The sequence below is a fragment of the Capsicum annuum genome, chromosome 12, assembly GCF_002878395.1.
Source record: "Capsicum annuum cultivar UCD-10X-F1 chromosome 12, UCD10Xv1.1, whole genome shotgun sequence".
Taxonomy (NCBI): Eukaryota; Viridiplantae; Streptophyta; class Magnoliopsida; order Solanales; family Solanaceae; genus Capsicum; species Capsicum annuum.
In genome coordinates this window covers 200,368,928-200,378,090 of record NC_061122.1, presented here as the reverse complement: position 1 = coordinate 200,378,090, position 9,163 = coordinate 200,368,928, and the positions used below count along the sequence as shown (strand labels likewise).

General features: G+C 42.1%; 1 long non-coding RNA gene across 1 annotated transcript in view; it reads left to right on the top strand.

Moving 5' to 3' along the window:
* Positions 1-8,749, top strand: part of LOC124889415 — a 17,199-nt gene extending 8,450 nt beyond the window's left edge. The window contains exons 2-3 of the long non-coding RNA XR_007048389.1: positions 4,897-4,901; positions 8,659-8,749. This is a non-coding gene — a long non-coding RNA (uncharacterized LOC124889415). The remainder of the gene's footprint in view (positions 1-4,896; positions 4,902-8,658) is intronic.
* The last annotated feature ends 414 nt before the right edge of the window (positions 8,750-9,163 follow it).

The window sequence follows — 9,163 nt, the reverse complement described above, 5'->3', positions numbered from 1 at the left end:
TTAAAAAAAAATTCTATATTTCGGATTCTTCAAATATCCATCATTGGCAAAACAATTATTTGGTTATGCCATTTTGGGCTTTGCAGCGGCGAAGAAAGCATACCCGCATCTTAATCGTCCATTTAAGGACTACGCTTTGTTAGGTGATGATATTCTAATCACCGATAAACAAGTGGCCCTACAGTACAGAAAATTACTGGATCGGCTCGACGTTACTATTTTTTATGCTAAGCCTATCGTATCGGACACTGGTGCGCCTTTGAGTTTGCCAAGAAGTTTTGGGTTAAATCGATGCAAATTGATTTATCTCCAATATCTTTAAGGTTATGGGCTTTGGCTTATGTAGATCGAAAATGATGAATGGGATTGTGGCACTCCACTCGCCGCCAATGCGGAAGTATGCCGTCGAAAAGAATGGAACACTGTTTTGGTTTTTTAGCAAGGTACAGAATGTATCATCAAATATTCAATATGATTCCACAAGATCTAGTTTTGTTGAAGTAATGGATTCTAGCCAACTGAAAGGACCTAATGCAGCATTTGGGTTGCTTCGCCTAGCTGCACGACGCTTGTATTGCTCTCCCACAACCTCGTTTTCACGGTTTAGGCAGCCTCATTTCGCCCGCCGCTACTACAGGAATCGCTTTTGCTTTCTTTTCCTCTTCTCAAAGTCAAAGCAATAAAAGAACCACCCCTTCCTATTTTTTGTACTGTCAAATAGAAAGCAAATTAGACCCCTAAGAGTCCGCATCCCAAGTGGAACACAGAATTCATGCTCAACACAACGTAATTGGTGAGCGTATGGCACCTTTACCAAGTTCGAATGATTGCGACCACCAGATCCACTGGTCTGCAATATTCACCCCGGCCCACAAGAACAAATCCTTGATGCGTGTTTGCGAGATTTACTCATAGGACGACCCACCGGTAGACCAAGACTTGAATGGATAGAATCGTACTACCGCTGTCGATGCCGGTGCTTCTTGCCGACGGCCCTTCGCTTACTTCTCTGGAGTCAACGATGCCGCTTTTTCCATCATGGAAACTGCTCGCTGTGCCCGGGTCAAGGAGATTCAATTTTCTTGGTTGGGTTCTTTGCTTGCTTATTCCACTTCTTAATCATCCTTCATTTCACTAATTCGTATTAACATGGACCTAAGATGAATTAGATAGGTTTTACACTTTTCTCAAAGAAAGAGTAAATAGCAAAGAATCATTCGGCGCGTAGTGAACTGCGTCTTGATGGTCTGTTCAATCAGTTGATTTGACGCAACCTCCCGCTGCTCTATCTCCGATAGGACATAGCCGATAATGAAGACAGATATCTAGTTTGTGTGCAGTGAAGGATCTTTCATTGTAGCCAGTCTTTACTAAACTCGGCCCAATCAATGCCCAAGGAATCCCATCCCATGTCTTTCTTGGTTGGACCAACCCAACCGGCGATTTCCGTGAGCAAGAAAAAGTCTCTCTTTTTGGGAGCAGAGCAGTCAAAGAAAAAACCAAACCAAATTACTGTTCTAGAACAGCTATTCCTCATAATTGCTCCTTGTGATGCAGCGGAACCATGGCAATTAGCATCTCAAGACGCAGCAACACCTATAATGCAAGGAATAACAGACTTACATCACGATGTCTTTTTCTTCGTTATTCTGATTTTTGCTTTCATATCATGGATCTTGGGTCGTGCTTTATGGCATTTCCAATCTAAAAAAAATCCAATCCCGCAAAGGATTGTTCATAAAACTACTATCGAGATTCTTCGGACCATATTTCCCTGCATGCTCCTTGTCAAGCACACCTACATGTAGTATACAGAATCTTAAGGTACCTCAAAGGTTATCTTTGCAAAGGTATGATCTATACTAATCATGGCCATGGGAGAGTGGAAATCTATAGTAATGCTGATTGGGGTGGGTTAGTAGAGGATAGGAGATCAACTTCAGGATGAGAAAAGATTGCTGAGAAAGCATCTTGGCGAAGATAAAAGAGTTCAACACCTGACTGAAACAAAGCCCGTATTCTTCCCAAACCCCCTATTCTTAGCATGATGGATATTGAATAAAGGGACGACCAAGGGGATTTGAGGGAAGCATAAAGGAAGACGCCGAAAGGTTATGTTAAAAGAGATGGCTATGAGACTAGTGCAAACAATATGTTGAAATAGTCGATTTAGTAGTCTGCTTTCTTTCTCTGGGTATGAACTCCTCCCTTGAGGAAGGCCCCTATTATGGCAATTCAACCCAAAGGGTATAGTTATGAGTATTAGATTGAAGTTCTCTTAAAGAAGACCGCCAACTCCTATCCCGAAGATACAAAGCGCCCGGTCCTCTTCTCCTGTGTCGAAGTGCAGCGTAGTATGGTGAGGTTTTTCCTTATAGAAAGAGTGGAAATTGGGATCAAAAAAGGCAGAAAAGGTATTTATAGATTCTAGAACTCAGGAGAAGGTTTGGAACCCTAGTAGCAGAATGGAATTAGTTTACCGGGCTGACTTTCATGCCAACACGAGTAGTTTAAATCATCACTACCTCGTAAGGGCGTTGAAAATTGAATATTGACCTTATTCTCCGAATGGACAAAGAGCAGGAAGTAAAGCACCCGCATCTAGGAGGGAAGTTCAGGGGTTAGAGTGTGCCTGATTCATATGCAGTTTTCTCTCTGAAAGATGCCCAATCAAGAAGGATGTGCCACCATGCCCGATGGGCAAGAAGCTAGGGCAGTTAATGAGGGTTATATTGGGTGATCGTATCTGAACTTGAAAGACTTTTCGTGGAATCAGAATCATATTGGATTGAAGGTAAGGATGGTTGAAGATGGAGGTGAGGGAAGACAGAAGGAATAGCATAATTAGTAACCTCTTGCAGCATTCTTCTTGTATTAGTTAGAAATAAGACTAGAAAAAGAGAATTCCTTTTGGTTAAGATAAAGATTAATGGATAGAAAGATTCATGGGTCGAAGCGAAAGGAGTTCAGCTCCGAATTGACCTAAATCTCAATGACAATGAACGAGAATTGACAATTGTTAACGTAAGTAAATATAGAATACACGTAATCCCATAGAAGGATTTCTTTTTATGAATTGTTCATTTTAAATATTCAATTTAAATAAGTCTTATCTTGCTTAGACCAATAAATAGAGCTGAAGTTATAGCTAAACCAAAATTCTCATCCCGGGTCGTGCCCCCCGCCGCGAATATAGTGGAATCAGAATTGGGTGGAATTGAGTTCCCATACATTCCACCCGAAGAAGACGGTGCGAATTGGGAAATTTCATCCATAAAGAGATACCCGACCGACTTGGAAGTAAGATAAAGACAAAAGAAGTCTCCCCAAAATTGGAGGCCTCAACCGACAGCCTTGCTTCGTTCTGCGGCAGTTTTCAATGAAAACTTCATTCTCGATTCTACAAGAATTTTGATGAAAGCCTTTCATTTGCTTCTCTTCGATGGAAGTTTGATTTTCCCAGAATGTATCCTAATTTTAGGCCTAATTCTTCTTCTGATGATCGATTCAACCTCTGATCAAAAAGATATACGACTTTGGCCAGGAAAGGGAATAGGGCAATAAATAGAGCTTCGGCTCAAAATTAGACCCAAAATAAATCAGATTGATAAAAGTACCATGTGAAATCTTCGATTTTTCCCCTTCCTCGATCCCTATCCCATAGGTACAGTGTTTGAATCAATAGAAAAGAAACTATGCCTGATAAGGCGAATAAAGACTCATCTTTTTTCATATCATATGTGTTAGAAGCATCAAATGATGTTTTATGAGGTGGGGGAATCCTAATCCAATGCCCTAAGCTCATGGTGACAGAATGTTGTTATGTTCCTGGAGAGTGCTCCCCCAGGAGTTATGTGCCCGGAGTTCTGTCCCTGGCCCTTTCACCTTCCACAAAACCAGAAGCATGAAAGATGGGATGACACATTTTAGAAGAAAGTCTTTCTCTTTATTGATGTCAAACTTCATCTGTCGCCGCGCGTGGCTAAAAGTCAACAAAAAAAAAGAGCTCAAACTCTTTTTTTTTAGTTCCACTGAGAAAGTCTTTTCTTATAAAAGATGCCACTCTACGAGGGAAGATGCAGATAAAAGGCCAATAGCCTGATGTCAGCTTCTACGGCATAAGCTTTAGATCTATCAACAAATAATAAACATTTCATAAGAAAAAAATGCAGAATTGGAAGTTTCAATCTCAAAGAAAGGTATAGGTTCAATTTTGCATAGTCATTTCAATCTTTTTCTTCCAATTCTAAGAAAGAAAAATTCCAAAAAATCCATCAATAAATGACGAACTCCATTATACGGATGATAGGACAGGGCTAAGGGATGACAGGAGATGGTCCCTATAGGAAAATAAACCAGCCCCTCATTTGAGAGAGTAAATAGAATAGTGTCGGGCTTACGACAGTCTGACTTTTGAACGGCTATGAATCTTCACTCCGAAATCGGATTTTTAGACTGGAAAATGAAAATAGCCCTTTTATGCTCTCTAAAGAGAGGGGGGAGTATTGGGCAGAAGTAAAGAAGGAACTCTACAATTGTCCCTCTCAACAAGAATATAACCGATTGCTCTAGTTCGAGAGATCCCTAAATATCCATTTGAGAAAATAGATGAATAGATAGGGCGAAGCCAGCTGAAGGAAGGTCGCGTTAGCGCCCGCCCCAGTCGTTGAGTCCTTCAGTTGAGTTGGTTTAAAGATCGAATGAATGTGGCTTCCATTCCGTTAGATAAGAACAGATTTGATAAATAATGATAACTCTCAAATAGAGTATTAGAACGGAAAGATCCATTAGATAATGAACTATTGGTTCTAAGCCATCTCTGACGATTAATCAACAATTCGAAGTTCTTTTCTTGCGTATTCCTGATAAACCAGCATTTATATATAGATGTAGGAGGATCTGTTTGGGAAGTAAGAAGCCCCTTTGACAACTCTCAGTCTAAGTGGTTATCCAACTAAGCAAAAGAGAGAAGATGCTTTCCCGAACCGAGTGACTTTCGACTATAAATGTTTTGAACACTAGACATAAGTCATAGGGTCTACGGGGATGACTCCAAAAGCTAAGGAGATTAATTCCTTTAGTTAGAGAGCTGAATGGAAGGAGTCTCAGATCTATGTAGTTCTCGACCCTTTTTTATACAGTTCCTGATAGGTTATTTTGTGGCTCTTCACTCTAACCCTAAAGTACTCTGTGAGCCCAATCTATTTAACGTGGACCCTCTGGCGGCTTCCTTGTTGGGAAAGTGGTTGATAGGAACTTAAGACTTTTTGGGGCACTCAGAGTTGTTGATGGTTCAACCTTTACCGTGTCACCGGGCACCAATCCACAGGCTACTCTATTGATGCTTGGCTGGTAAGTGCTTTAATATGCGTTGGATATTGTACAGAAGTGCGATTGCGACTAATCGGGAGCTTCCGTATGTAAACGAAAGAGTAGACATCCTGAATCCTACTTCAGGTTCAAATTCGAATAGAAAGAAGGCCATCGACCTCTCATTCTGGCTATTCAACTGAATCGAATGGTCCTTCGACCTTCGTTTGATTCCGACGGCCGGCATAGATCTCATGAGACCGGCCCACTATTACTATAAAAAAAGCCTTGCCCTCTCCTTACAGTGGCTTTCAGCTCCTTTCCTTTGCTACTAGGAAAGTAAGCAACTTCTATTAGCGTTGGACCTTGAGTCGAATTGATCGTGTCATGTGCAACGTTCATCAATGATGTTTCATTAATGTCCATTGATTTAGACTCCTTCCCCCTTCTCAACTACAAAAAAGATCGAGAGGGGCCGAAAGCCCCCAAAGAACGAAAACAGAATTCGATTCACTCCCCATTCTCTCAACAATAAATAAAGCTCGTCCTGGGCCGGGTCTTTCCCTGTTGTTCTGTTACCGCCACAAGATGTTGGGCTGACTCCGTTAGGCAAGAGGACCCCTACTGATATTGACTGACCTGTTGATAGGCTATAAGTAGGCGCAAGACCTACTCCCTCCCATCCCAGGAATAATTGAAGAGAGTTATCTCGAGTCACCAATATTTGAACCGCTAAGCCAGTTCAGGCTCAACTCTTCACTTTACGTTAGCGGACCTACAGGTCGGGTCGGGGCTCTGTGCTCTTTCTTTCTATGTGGGATGATTTTTTGCCCATACCATACATGCAAACACAACAAACCAAACCAAACAAAGACACAACTTTGCGCAGAGCTGGTGGATGATCAAAAGCTTCTCTATGCCATCAAACTGTGAGACTTTCTTTTATGTTATGCCGGAGAAGAGAACATGACATTCAAAATGGTTTATGTGTTTATGTAGCTATTGGGCAAAAAACGTCTTCTGTGGCCCAAGTAGTAACAATTTTACAGGAAAGGGAAGCGATGGAATACACTATTGTGGTAGCCGAAATGGTGGATTCCCCTGCTACATTACAATACCTTGCTCCTTATACAGGAGCAGCTCTAGCTGAATATTTTTGTATCATGAACGACACACTTTAATCATTTATGATGATCTCTCCAAACAACACAACTTTATTCCATTCGGGCCTCTCTTTGGAGAGTCCCTTCTTTCCAATCTATAAATATAGTACTGGCTTGCTATTCATATTATTTATGCTTGACCGGTACCAAGAACTCCATTTTCATTGAATTCTGGGTCTGGGCGCTTAGCAGCCCCTACTTTCACATTTCTTCCAATATTGGTCTACTTCCATTTAGACGACAAGGGTTGGAACCCTACTGCGAGAGGGACGCCTCGCGAGCCAGGCTTTTAGAGATGAGGCTTTTTGGCGAAGCCAAGTTAATTTCGGGCCACCAAACCCTGCAACTGATGAGAAGGCCCTATGGAGTAAAGAGAAACGTGTACGTTGTCATACTCCCTGCCTTCCAAAGGTGCCTAGAGGACGGGCCAGACGTAGCAGAGCAACGATCGGGGAGTGGGTTCCCCACTGGAAGGGGGACAGGAGATGGCCATCTCAAGGCACATCACGACATACAGGCAACACCGACGAGACCTGGGAAAGCAACCCGATTGGGTGTCAGAGGATCCATAGTACCTGCAGCCTCCCGAACTTCATATTCATCATTTTGGAAAGTGAGGGGAAGGGATCTCTATTCTTCAACGGAAAAAAAGGGAGCAGATTATTTCCTTCTCAATGATATCCAACGATCAAGACAATTCCCGTGAAACTCTTTCATAGAAGTTCATTCTTATTCTTACAAAGCAAATAGCATTTCCTATTGATTTGGCCCCTAGACTGGGCCTATTCTGATTCTGAATTATCCGTCGCTACGCTGTTCCCCATTAGTAATGAGGATTCGAAATATCACACATTGATTAATCAAAGAGAGATTCAACAACAAAAAGAAAGATTGATTCTTTGGGATCCTTCCTTAATTCAAACAAAATAAAAAGAGATAGAATCAGGCTGATTCCCGGTGTTCCAAAAATGTCTGCGATTGAGTAAATAGCTCTACGAACAAATGGATCGGATCAACTTGGAAACTGGAAAGATTTGTACAAGTTATACGTTCGTCACCAAAAAGCATGTTTTTTTTTACCGACGCACAAAGAAAATATTTTGTTGCAAATGAACAAGATATTGAGGAATTTTCCATACGTAAAATCAGAATTATTGATACGGGCCTTTTCCACAGAAAAGGGGAATCTTGTGTTCCAGTTTCGAGAGCTTTCTGCCAGTTTTTGGCAGCTTTCACTTTCAACCCGATTCACCGCCATAGAGAAGTCTGTATTTTTCCAATCAACTTCAAACAAAATTGGAACAGATCCACATACACCTTGGTTGACATGAGTATATAAGTCATGTTATACTGTTGAATAACAAGCCTTCTATTTTGATATGTAGAAAACTCGTGTGCTTGGGAGTCCCTGATGAAACAATAAACCAAGATTTTACCATGACTGCAATTTTTAGAGAGAGGCGAAAGTGAACCCAAGCTTAAGGAGCTCTGAGCCCCAAGCCAGCACTTGCTACTCTCTTGTTGGTGATCGTGTTTGGTAGCTCTTCGGTGTATCGACAGTCTTCCCGATTTTCCACTCGATAGATCCCGCAAATATGCTACTAATTCGTGGGTGCCTATTCTTCGATCCAAACTGATGATTCACCGCATTCCCTTCTCTAGTCAGGAATGCAGTCAGGGATGCCCAACTCAAGATAAGTCCTAAGGTTCTGTTAAAGTAGAAGGTTAAAGAAAGAACTTATTCTTCCGACGTTAAGAATTCTTCCAATAATTATGAGCTTGATCTTTTCAAAAAACTGCTGCTGAATTCATGGGCAGGCAAGAGAGAACCAGGCGAACTGAAAGATCTTAGTAGCCCGAGGAAAAGAAAGCAAAAGCGATTCCCGTAGTAGCGGCGGGCGAAATGGGAGCTACCTAAACCGTGAAAATAGGGTTGTGGTAGAGCAATACAAGCATCGTCCAGCTAGGAGAAGCAGCCCGAATGTTGTACCCTAGATGGCGAAAGTCCAGTAGCCGAAAGCATCACTACCTTAGGCTCTGACCCGAGTAGCATGGGGCACGTGGAATCTCATATGAATCAGCAAGGACCACCTTGCAAGGCTAAATACTTCTGGGTGACCGATAGCGAAGTAGTACCATGAGGGTAAAGAACCCCCAAGAGTGAAATAGAACATGAAAGCGTAAGCTCCCAAGCAGTGGGAGGAGCCAGGGCTTTGACCGCGTGCCTGTTGAAGAATGAGCCGGCGACTCATAGGCAGTGGCTTGGTTAAGGGAACCCATCATAGCTGTAGCGAAAGCGAGTCGCTTACAAAAGCACTGCCAATCCCTTTGAACAAGATTATTGCAAGCTTGGATCAGTTGTGCTTGAGGGTGATTAGAGGAAATCAAATGAATCACAACATGCAAACAATATTCCAAATCTGTTTCAAGAATGACCTGCTTGTAACCCAAATCCCATGCCACAAATTGTAGTCTACTCGGCATGTGTCGATTCTTTGCTGGAGAAGCCTAGATCACTAGTTTTGGACTATCGATAAACCCCCCTCTGCCCGCAGCTCAACATTCAAGTGAGTCACTTTACCCGGTGCTTACTGTCACCTTTGGATGTTGTCGTGATGCTTTGGTTACGAAGGTTACCGTGGTCTAGGGGATGGAAGAGAGTGCAGAGCACATTCAAAAATTAACCTAAT